Raw genomic sequence first — 12,540 nt, 5'->3', positions numbered from 1 at the left:
TGTAATACAAAGAGTTCACTCTTCCCTACATTGAGCTTATAGCCCTAAAACTCCCCAAACTCCCTTAGAGTCTGCATGATCTCCACCATCCCCTCCATTGGATTCGCCACGTACAGCAACAGGTCATCCGCATATAGCAACACCCGATGCTCTTCTCCCCCTCGGACCACCCCCCTCCATTTATTAGACTCCCTCAATGACATGGCCAATGATTTGATCGCCAATGCGAACAACAGGGGGGACAGGGGGCACCCCTGCCTCGTCTCTCGGTACAGTCAAAAGTACTCTGACCTCCGCCGGTTCATCACTACACTCGCCAGCGGGGCTCTTTAAAGGAGCTTAACCAAATTGATAAACCCTACCCCGAACCCAAACCTACGCAGCACCTCCCAGAGGTCCTCCCACTCTACTCGGTCAAAGGCCTTCTCCGCGTACACAGCTGCCACTATCTCCGCCTCTCCCTCCACCGATGGCATCATTATCACGTTTAAGATCCGCCGCACATTTGTGTTTAGTTGCCTGCCCTTTACAAATCCCGTCTGGTCCTCGTGGATTACCCCCGGGACACAGGCCTCGATCCTCGTGGCCAGCACTTTTGCCAGCAACATTGCACCCACATTGAGGAGCGAGGTCGGCCTGTATGATCCACATTGCAGTGGGTCCTTGTCCCGCTTTAGGATCAAAGAAATTGTCGCTTCCGACATTGTCGGGGGCAGGGTCCCCTCCTCTCTTGCCTCATTAAAGGTCCTCACCAGTAGCGGGGCCAACAGGTCTGCGTACTTCCTGTAGAACTCCACCGGGAATCCATCCGGTCCCGGGGCCTTCCCCGCCTGCATGCTCCCCAAACCCTTGCTCAGCTTCTCCAACCCAATTGGTGCCCCCAAACCAGCCACCTCTTGCTCCTCCACCCTCGGGAATCTCAGCTGATCTGGGAATCATCTCATCCCCTCTTCCCCCGCTGGGGGCTGGGATCTGTACAGCTCTTCATAAAAGGCCTTGAATACCTCGTTTATTTTCATCGCACTCCGAACCGTGGCTCCCCTTCCATCTTTGACTCCCGCTATTTCCCTCACTGCCATCCTCTTACGGAGCTGGTGTGCCAGCATCCGACTAGCCTTTTCCCCATACTCGTAGGTCGCCCCCTGCGCTTTCCTCCACTGTGCCTCCGCCTTCCCTGTGGTCAACAGGTCAAACTCCGTCTGGAGCCTTCGTCTTTCCCCAAGTAATCTTTCCTCCGGGGCGTCTGCGTATCTCCTGTCCACTCTCGAAGTCTCCCCCACTAACCTCTCCCTTTCCATACCCTCTGTCTTCTCCCTATGAGCCCTAATGGAAATGAGCTCTCCCCTGATCACCGCCTTCAACGCCTCCCATACCACCCCCACCCGCACCTCCCCATTGTCGTTGGCCTCCAAGTACCTTTCGATACACCCCCTCACCTTCCCACACACCACCTCGTCCGCCAGCAGTCCCACATCCAGCCGCCACAACGGGTGTTGGTCCCTCTCCTCTCCCAGCTCCAGTTCTACCCAGTGCGGGGCATGGTCCGAAACGGCTATAGCCGAATACTCCGTCCCCTCCACCCTCGGGATGAGTACCCTACCCAGAGCAAAGAAATCTATCCAAGAGTAGGCTTTGTGTACATGGGAGAAGAAAGAAAATTCCCTGGCCTGCGGCCTTGCAAACCGCCATGGGTCCACTCGCCCCATCTGATTTATAAACCCCCTAAGTACCTTGGCCGCCGCCGGCCTCTTTCCAGTCCTTGATTTGGAGCGGTCCAGTGCTGGATCCAACACTGTATTGAAGTCCCCTCCCATTATCAGGCCTCCTATCTCCAGGTCCGGAATGTGCCCCAACATGCGCTTCATGAATCCTGCATCATCCCAGTTCGGGGCGTATACGTTTACCAACACCACCCACGTCCCTTGCAGCCTACCGCTCACCATTACATATCGCCCTCCATTGTCTGCTACAATAGCGTTGGCCTCAAATGACACCCGATTTCCCACCAATATTGCCACCGCTCTATTCTTTGCGTCCAGTCCCGAGTGGAATACCTGTCCTACCCATCCCTTTCTTAGCCTGACCTGGTCCGCCACCTTCAGGTGTGTCTCTTGGAGCATGGCCACGTCCGCCTTCAGTCCCTTTAAGTGCGCGAACACTCGAGCCCTCTTCACCGGCCCATTCAATCCCCTCACATTCCACGTTATCAGCCGGATTGGAGGGGCTCTCACCCCCCATCCCCCCCCCCTGCCCCCCACGCCCGCTGACTAGCCATCTCCTTTTCTGGGCCAGTCCCGTGTCCACGCCTCCCTCACCCTCCAGTCCCCCAGAGGGGGGACCCCCGTCCCGACCACCTCTTCTGTGTCCCATTCCCTTTCGGCCAGTGCAGCAGCAACCCTTCCCCCCCCCCCCCTTTCCCGCCTCCCGCTAGACCCCTGTCTAGCTTTTTTGCTCCCACCATGTCACTCCCGTAAGTCAGCTGACGCCTGCTGACACCGGCTTCCCCCGCCGTCCCATTGACCTCCCCGCGTGGGAGTCTCCCAATCCATATGCATTCCTTCGTTCCCCTTCCCGCCTTTCCAAAGCCCGCTCCGCCTCCTCTGGCGCAGCTCCTGTCGCGGCCTTGTCTCTCTCCCCCAGCCGATGTAACATTTCCTGCGCGTGATTGACCTCTCTTTACAACAACCATCACACATCAAACCCCAAAACATCCCCCCCCCCCCCCCCCCCCACCATCACAAACCCTCAGTTAGAGTCCAACTTTTCGGCTTGTACAAAGGTCCACGCCTCTTCAGGCGTTTCGAAGTAATAGTGTTGGCCCTTGTATCTGACCCACAGTCGCGCTGGCTGCAGCATTCCGAATTTCACTTCTTTCCGGTACAACACCGCTTTGGCCCGGTTAAAATCCGCTCTCCGCTTTGCAACCTCCGTGCTCCAGTCCGGGTATATTCGGATCTCTGCATTGTCCCACTTACTGCTCCGCTCCTTCTTGGCCCATCTCAGGACCCACTCTCTGTCCGTGAACCAGTGGACCCTCACTACCATCGCCCTTGGCAGCTCATTTGCCTGGGGCTTCTTCGCCAGTACCCGATGTGCCCCGTCCATCTCCAGCGGCCTCGAAGGAGCCTTCATGCCCATCATCGCCTCGAGCATCATGCTCGCGTATGCCCGGCATCAGCCTCCTCCACTCCCTCAGGGAGACCCAGGATTCACAGATTCTTTCTCCTCGACCTGTTTTCCAGGTCTTCGAGTCTTCCCGTCCACCTCTTGTGTAGCGCCTCGTTCTGCTCCACTCTAACCGCCAGGCCCACGAGCTCATCCTCATTCTGACTGACTCTTTTCTGTACCTCCTGGATCTTAGCTTCGTGGGCCTTCTGGGTGATCCCAAGCCCTTCAATTGCCAAAAGCATAGGCGCCAACATCTCCTTGCGCATCTCCTCGCGCTGCTCCTCGAAGCAGCGCTTGATGAACTCCTGCAGCTCCCCTTTGTCCCTGGCCGCCGCCATTTTGTTTTCTGCCCCTCGCTTCTCCCATTGCTCCAGTGCCGCTCCTTTGGCCGTTACACTTCTGGTTCGTTTCATAGAAGTTGGAGGGGGACCTCTCTCTTCCCTTCCCCACGGGCTGCGTCAAATAAAAAAAATAATAAAAAAAGGTTCCGTTGGGGCTCCTCTAACGAGCCCGAAAGTCCGTGGTAGCAGGAGCTGCCGAATCGTGCGGCTTAGCTCCGCATAGCCGCAACCAGAAGTCGAGAGGGAATCCTTTTGGCAGTGTTCGCTTCACCAGTCTGCCCCAAAAAGTCTATGGAAACTCCTGAAAAAGGTCTGGGAGTCCATCCAGGCGGGAGCTGCCGAATGAGCGACCTACTCCTCCATGGCCGCCACCGGAAGCCTCGTCCCTGCTTCTTCAATGGCCTTGGTAGATCTTTTCACAGTTGTTCCCTCTGCTGCTAGAATTCACCTTTGATAGAGTCAAGTCTGATTGCAGCTTTAAGCTTGCCCTTCCCCCGCCTGCATGCTGGAAGAGGCCCTGTTTATCCTGTTGCAGCCAAATCTTTTACTGTTTCTGCCGGGTCTGGTAGCTAAAAGACATAACATTCCTGGGGGACACTGTCAGGGGAATGCTGCAGTCTTCTTGCCACACCGGGAAATGTCAAACAAATGCTGTGGGGCCCTGTTAAAGAGCCCAAAAGCCCGTTCCAAGCGGGAGCTACCGAATATGCAACCTAGCTCTGCATAGCCGCACCCGGAAGTCGTACCTCTATGATTATTGAGCATGATGTGGAGATGGCGGCGTTGGACGAGGGTGAGCACAGGACGAAGGCTTACAACACCAGGTTAAAGTTCAACATGAAGAAACTGAGGAAGGAGCAGTGCTCCGAAAGCTAGTGTTTGAAACAAACATGTTGGACTTTAACCTGTGATTATTGAACAATCAGCGAGTCAGCCTGAAATCTGCCTCAGAATGCCCGGGTGATTGATGGCAGCTCCGGACCAATAGGAAGAGGAGGGGGGGGGGGGCTGGAGGACCCACCAGGAGAAGCAAGCCTTCCAACCAATCGGAGTGAATGAGGGGCGGGGCCCACTGTGATTGAAGCATGCGCAGTGTGGGTAATGGCGAAGGAGATGGACGGCTTTTTCAGATCGGAAATTGGTAAGAGGCGATAAACAATATGGAGGGAGCAAGAGATCGCGGGGGTGGGCGGAAACGTTGCGTAAAGTTGTTGAAATCGCCAACCTCGGAAAAGTTTACGGGACCCCGTTTGTACCGAGCGGAGCTGTAGCTCCTCATCTTCGGCTCGGGTTAACGGCCGCCATCTTTATTGGATGTGAATCGAGGCGCATGCGCGGTTGTCGTCTTTGTCGGGGGGGCGATGTTTCAATGAGTGGGCGGAACTTGTTCCCCATTGGTCAGAATGGAGACAACTTGTCCATCAAACTGGATTAGTCTTTGAGTCCCAATGTCTTATTGATGATGCAAAGCGGTGGCAGAGATGGAAAGGAAAGGAAGCAAATCCTGCTCTCCGGATTTCACTGTCTTATTAGACATCCTGCCCATGTGTCCAAAGCTCTGCGACTCTGTTCAGTCACATGAAGACCCAGGATAGAAATTCACAACCCTGAGTAGACGTCACCCTCAAATCGAGGGACTGCTGATGACAAGAGCGTCAGTGTGCAGCGGGGGCCATGAGTGGTCAACCTGGACCCATAAGCAGGAGGAGAGAATGGTGTGAATTTCTATCCTGGACTGACGGTGATTAATTTTGGAAACTCCTTTTACAGGGGATTAGTAGAGGAGGATTTACACACAGCAAATTCAAACCAGGAGAAATGTTTATCTTTCCTGAATTTCATTTCTGGCCTGACAGTGATACCTTTGGAAAACTCTTTCACACGGGCTTAGAAAGAGATTCGCAGACAAGAAACCCACAACCAATCCTCACATCAAATTCTAACACCACAGTTCGAGTTGCCAGGACCTGGAGATTATCGACCTTTGTGTGTAAGCATTGAGTTCCATATCATTATCACTCACTGTATAAAATGCCTACCTCCTATCTCCCCTGTAGATCTTGTTCACAATCTTAAATCTATGTTTCGTAATCATTTTACAATCTACTGATGGGAGCAGTTTAAAAAAATCTTTTGCTGAGTTTGCTGTTGTTTCTGGTGCCTGGGTCAATGCCGGGTGGTCTGTCTGGTTTCATTCCTTTTTCATGTTTTTGTTGTGGTTGAATCAGCTTGGACCAGTCCATTTAGGATCCAGAACACAATTGAAGTCTCCAAGAATCAATTGATCTGTATCCAGGATGGATTCCAACAATCTTTTTACAAATGTTTCTATGAGATCCCCTCATTAAAAAAAAAGATAGAGAAGCAGAATTGGGCCATTCAGCCCATCGAGTTTTCGAGTTTGCTCTGCCATTCGATCATGGCCAATATATTTCTCATCCCCATTCATCTTGTATTGTAGCTCTCTTGAAATAAATGCGAACATTGCATTTGCCTTTCTAACGGCCAACTTTCCTTTATTGGCCCAATGTTACGAATCGTAATCAGTTCGCAAAGCATAATTTATATGAAGAATATCAATTTCAATGGCGGGTTTATTACACAACATGCATAGCAGCTCAGAATGTGCTCTCTCCATATGACAGAAGTTCCTCGCACATGCGCAGAGTCCGGCTGTGACTGGAGCATGCGGCGTTCGGGCTGTGATAGGCGCATGCACAGTTCAGGTTGACGCTGACGGTGCAAGGAGCGGGAAAGAAACAATCGAGCGACTTTCAGGATTGGAGCCGGTAGGTGACTGGGGAGCAATTGAAGCTGCGGAGTGAGCCGGGAGGTTTCATAAATACCCCGTGGAGGCTTCAACACCCGGGGAAAATGTTAACGGTCCCGTCTTAAACAGCACCGAACAGAGTGAGAGCTGAGCGGTGACAGGCCCGGGTTACTGGCCGCCACCTTTACAGAGGACAATGCGCCGCAGGGAAGGGGCTGGTTTAGCACAGTGGGCTAAGACAGCTGGCTTGTAATGAAGAACAAGACCAGCAGTGCGGGTTCTATTGCCGTTCCAGCCTCCCCGAACAGGTGCCGAAATGTGGCAACTAGAGGCTTTTCACAGGGACTTCATTGAAGCCTACTTGTGACAATAAGTGATTAATATTATTATTGTGCGCTGCGAGCCTAGACTGGATGCCAACTCTCCGAGATTGACTGACTGGAGTCTCCAGGATTTTATTTTATTCATTTGTGGGAGTCACTGGCTGGGCCAACATTTATTGCCCATCCCTAATTTTCCTCAAACTGAGTGGCTTGCTCGGCCATCTCGGAGGGCATTTAAAGAGTCAACCACATTGCTGTGGTTTGGAATCGTGTCGGCCAGTCCAGGTAAGGATGGCAGATTTTCTTTTCTATTCATTCACGGGATGTGGGTGTCGCTGGCTGGGCCGGCATTCACTGCCCAGCACTAATTGCCCTTGAACTGAGGGCATCTCAGGGCATTTTAAGGGTCAACCAGCTGACTGTGGATCTGGAATCACCTGTAGGCCAGACCAGGTAAGATAAGAAGATTTCCTTCACTGAAGGACAGGAGTGAACCAGATGGGTCTTTGCAACAATCGACAATGGTTTCATGGTCATCAGTAGACTTTCAATGAATTCAAATTTTACCTTCTGCCTTGGTGAGATTCATACCTGGGTGTCTGGAAAATCATTGGGACAGTACAAAATATTTTTGTGACTCTGGAACATGATGAGGAGAGTAAAAATATTAATTTTGGGTCGCTGGAAAATCATTTGGACAGTAAAAAAGATTTTTGAACAATTCTCTTAAGTAGATATAAAAACATTGAAAATGGGATGAAGGTTGATTGACTGACAGTCAATCACTGTCCTTTTAAAAATAAATTTAGAGTGCCCAATTAATTTTTTCCAATTAAGGGGCAAGTTAGCGTGTCCAATGCACCTAACGTGCACATCTTTGGGTTGTGGGGGTGAAACCCACACAAACACGGGGAGAATGTGCAAACTCCACACGGGCAGTGACCCAGAGCCGCGATCGAACCTGGGACCTCGGCGCCGTGAGACAGCAGTGCTGCCCTAGTCAAACACTGTCCTGTAAGGTAATGAGTCCTTTTGCTTCCCAATTGGCCGAGGAAGGCTGTGTGTCACAAGGATGGATGTGTCGACCGATTAATGGCTGGAGGATGGGGGTCAGGTCATGTGATCAAACCTCCAGGAATACATTTAATTAAAGTTGGCGAGGAGAGAGTGTTGTGAATTTCTATCCTAAACTGACAGTGAGGTTTCTGTAAATTTACAGGATACTGGAATTGGAGATTTAACAGACGGGAATCTCATACCAAAGTCACATTGCAATCTGACAGAGTCACTTGATTCATTAGAACCTGAATTTCAGCAGCATCTGGGTGTGGAAGGTAAAAGGTTTGTCTGTTTTGTCTGTGAGGGACGATTTCAGGTGTCAGTGTGACTGGAAAAGCCCCGAGATTCACAAACCCTGGTTAGACCAAACCTGGAGAACTGTGTTCAGTTCTGGGCAACAAACCTGAGGAAGGATAGAATGGCCTCGGAGGGAGTGTAGCACAGATTTACCCGAGTGATATCTGAACCCCCGGGGTTAGTTTACAAGGCGAGATTAGACACAAGTGTCAGAGTCAGCTGGCAGCACGGTGGCATAGTGGTTAGTACTGCTGCCTCACAGCACCGATGTCCCAGATTCGATCCCGGCTCTGGGTCACTGTCCGTGTGGAGTTTGCACATTCTCCCCGTGTTTGCGTGAGTTTCGCACCCACAACTTAAAGATGTGCAGGCGAGGTGGATTGACCACGCTAAATTGCCCCTTAATTGGAAAAAATGAACTGAGTACTCTAAATTTGTTTTAAAATATTTTTTTTTACAATAAGGGGCAGAGAAGGGCATTCAGTCCATGCTCGCTCTCTAATCGGCACAGTGGTTAGCACTGTTGCTTCACAGCACCGGGGACCCCGGTTCTATTCCCGGCTTGGGACACTGTCTGCGGAATCTGCACATTCTCCCCCGTGTCTGTGTGGGTTTCCTCCGGGTGCTGCGGTTTCCTCCCACAAGTCCCGAAAGACGTGCTTGTTAGGTGAATTGGACATTCTGAATTCTCGTTCAGTGCACCCGAACAGGTGCCGGAGTGTGACGACTTGGGGATTTTCACAGTAACTTCATTGCAGTGTTAATGTAAGCCTACTTGTGACACTAATAAAGATTATTATTATTAACTGAAGCAATCCAGAGTCACTCTGCTGCTCTGTCTCTGTATCCGCACAGCTTTATTTCTCTCAGGTTTCTATCCAATTTTTAAAAAACAATCATTTATTGTGTCTATTTCCAAACTCCATCATCGGCAGCAAGTTTAAGGTCATTGCCACTGGCTGTGTAAAAACATTCTTCCTCATACCTCCTGGACCATTTACATGCATAGACACGGAGCAACGTAGAGAATAGGAGCAGGAGGAGACCATTTGGCCCTTCGAGCCTGCTCCACCATTCATTACGATCAGAACTGATTAGGCTCAATAGCCTAATCCCGCTTTCCCCCATATCCTTTGATCCCCTTCACCCTTAGTGCTGAATCTAACTGCTTCTTGAAAACATGCAATGTTTTGGCCTTAATTAGTTCCTGTGGCGATGAATTCCATCGGCTCACCACTCTCTGGGGGAAGACATTTCTCCTGATCTCTGTCCGAAGTGGTCTACGCCGTATCCTCAGACTGTGACCCCTGTTTCTGGACACTCCCACTATCAGGAACATCCTTCCTGAATCTACTCTGTCTCGCCCTGTTTTTTTTTAACCAGTAATTTAGTGTGCCCAATTTTGTTTTGCAATTAAGGGGCAATTTTAGCGTGTTCAATCTACCTACCCTGTACATCTTTGGATTTGTGGGGGTCAGACCCACACAAACACAGGGAGAATGTGCAAACTCCACACAGACAGTGACCTGGGGCTGGGATCGAACCCGGGTCCTCGGCGACATGAGGCAGCAGTGCTAACCACTGCACCACCCACTTTTTATACGTTTCTATGAGATTCCCCCCTGATTCCTCTGATTCCTAACCGATTCAACCTAACCTGCACATCTTTGAGCTGTGGGAGTAAACCGGAGCACCCGGAGGAAACCCATACAGACATGGGGAGAAAGTGCAAACTCCACACAGTCAGGCTGGGAATTGAACCCAGGTCCCTGGTGCTGTGAAGCAGCAGTGCTAACCACTATGCCACCCCCTGTCTTACAACCCAGAGAGAATAGAAAATCCTCCTCTCCATCTTAAATGGGTGACCCCTCACTTTGCAACAGTGACGCCCTTGTTCCAGATTCTCCCACAAGAGGAAACATTCTCTCCACATCCACCCTGTCAAGACCCCTATGGATCGTATACAGTTCAATCCAGTTTTATCCCAAACTTTAAATCTGTGTCCCGACTGCTTGTACGATCAGTGAATGAAAACAGTGTTCCTTTGACCACCCGATGGAAATCTGGCATAATCTTGTGTCCCTGAATCAAATCTCCCCTCAATCTCCTTTGCTGGAACCATTCTGGCAAATCTCCTCTGCACCTTCTCAAGAACCTTCAGATCCTTCCTGAAGAGTGGTGACCAGAGCTTTAGAAAGATTCATAGAATAGAATTAGAACCATAGAACTCCTACAGTGCAGAGGGGGGGCATTCGGCCCATCGAGTCTGCATTGATTTTTTTCAAGGCCCACACTCCTACCCTATCCCTGTAAGCCCAACGCCCCACCGAACCTGCACATCTCTGGACACTAAGGGACAATTTATCAAGGCCAATCCCCCACCGAACTTTCCCTTCTTTGGACTGATGGAGGAATCATGAGCACCGGGTGGAAATCCACGCAGACCCAGGGAGAATCCACACACACAGACATCAAGGCTGGAATTGAACCGAGTCCCTGGTGCTGTGAGGCAGCAGTGCTAACCACCATGCCACCAGGAGCGTAGTTTTGGTATCAATATTACTGTTTATGAAGCTCAAGATCGAATTTGCTTTGCCAACATATTATGTCTTGTAGATATACAAAATCCCTCTTCGCCTCTTTCTCTCTCCTCCCAAAGAGGACAGTTGGGTTTTTATGACAATCCAGCAGTTTTCATGGTCACTTTTTCTTTGATTCAGATTAGTTTCAGATTCCAGCATCCGCAGTAATTTGCTTTTATCCAGCATTTTCTCTTCCAATTTTTCTTAGTGCCGGCCCCACAAATGACCAGATTCATTCAGCTCAATTTCACAACCTGCCTTTGTATTTTTGTGGGTTCTCTCTCACTCCCTATTTTCTGTTTTCAATCAGTTTCACAGGGTGTTCGAAGGGGAGGCTTCAAAGTCCGGAAACTCAAACCAAGCATCACATCGGGTCTGACAGTCCTCAATTTATCATATCCTGAATATCATCGTTCTTTGAACATGGACAGAAAAAGCATCGTTCATAGTGGGGAGAAACCGTACACATGTTGTGTGTGTGGGCGAGGATTCACTCGATCATCAGGCCTCATGAGACACAATTGCAGTCATACTGAGGAGAAACCGTGGAAATGTGCGGACTGTGGGAAAGGATTCACTTATCCATCCAAGCTGGAAACTCATTGACGCAGTCACACTGGGGAGAGACCATTCACCTGCTCCAAGCATGGGAAGGGATTCACTGAGTCATCCACTCTGTCCACACACCAGCGAGTTCACACTGGGGAGAGACCATTCACCTGCTCCAAGTGTGGGAAGGGATTTACCATTTCAACCCACCTGCTGAGTCACCAGCGAGTTCACACTGGGGAGAGACCATTCACCTGCTCAGAGTGTGGGAAGCGATTCACTCGGTCATCCACTCTGTCCACACACCAGCGAGTTCACACTGGGGAAAGACCATTCACCTGCTCAGAGTGTGGGAAGGGATTTACTATTTCATCCCACCTGCTGAGACACCAGCGAGTTCACACTGATGAGAGACCGTTTCAGTGTCCAGACTGCGGGAAGTGCTATAAAAGTTCTGGTGATCTGATGAGCCATCAACGTGTTCACACTGACGAGAGACCGTTTAAGTGCTCTCACTGTGGGACTGGGTTCAGACAATCATCTGACCTCACTGTACATCAGCGAGTTCACACCGGAGAGAGACCATTCGCCTGCTTCAAGTGTGGGAAGGGATTCACTAAGTCGTCCGAGCTGCAGAAGCACCAGCGAATTCACACTGGGGTGAGACCATTCGCCTGCTCCGACTGTCGGAAGGGATTCACTCAAGTCAACCAACTTGCTGACACACCAGCAAATTCACACTGGGGTGAGGCCATTCACCTGCTCCGAGTGTGGGAAGGGATTCACTCAGTCATCCCACCTGCTGAAACACCAACGAGGCCATAAGTAACCACAGTGCATGGACTTTGCTGTTAACTCACATTCAGGACTGAACCATGTTCATTTGGGTCTCTTTCTGCTGATAACAAACTCCAGACAATTTACAGGGGCTAATATCCTGGCTAAAAGTCAAATAAATTAGATTTGTGTTAAATGCGCAGTGTGTTGAAACTTTCTAATATCTCTGACACAAGTTAGTTCCTTTTGAAGTACTCTCGCTCTCCCCTGTCTCTTCCATCCTCACCTCCAACAAGAAGTGTGAGGAGCTTGTGGAGCTTCTTTGTGACTGAGATTCAGTAAATCCGATCAGCTGCTTCCCTCCCTGCCAAGAGCCCACCAGACCAAACTGTCTCTAAATTTCAACTTTCCCGAGCCCTGAACTCACATCTTTCTCTAGTTTCTCACCCATCTCCCCTCGTGCCCTCTCAGAGCTCATCTTGTCCATGAGACCCAGCTCCTGCTCCATCGACCCTATTCCCACTGAGCTACTGATCAGCCAACTACCCTGTGTCCCTGGATATTGTCAACATTTCTCTCTCTTCAGGTACTGTCTCTCTGTCCTTCAAATCTGCCATCATCACCCCCTCCACAATAAAACAAACCCTTGACCCTGCCATCCTTATAAATTACTG

General features: G+C 50.4%; 1 long non-coding RNA gene across 1 annotated transcript; it reads left to right on the top strand.

Annotated features, from left to right (window-relative positions):
- The first annotated feature begins 4,607 nt into the window (after nt 1-4,607).
- LOC140419538 (uncharacterized) lies at nt 4,608-12,062 on the top strand. The gene is made up of 3 exons (XR_011945849.1): nt 4,608-4,650; nt 5,366-5,499; nt 10,851-12,062. It is a non-coding gene; the product is annotated as an uncharacterized lncRNA (long non-coding RNA).
- The last annotated feature ends 478 nt before the right edge of the window (nt 12,063-12,540 follow it).

Source organism: Scyliorhinus torazame, chromosome 5, assembly GCF_047496885.1.
Source record: "Scyliorhinus torazame isolate Kashiwa2021f chromosome 5, sScyTor2.1, whole genome shotgun sequence".
In the NCBI taxonomy this organism is placed as follows: domain Eukaryota; kingdom Metazoa; phylum Chordata; class Chondrichthyes; order Carcharhiniformes; family Scyliorhinidae; genus Scyliorhinus; species Scyliorhinus torazame.
The sequence above is the reverse complement of the archived record's forward strand: the minus strand, read 5'-3'. Positions and strand labels throughout refer to the sequence as shown.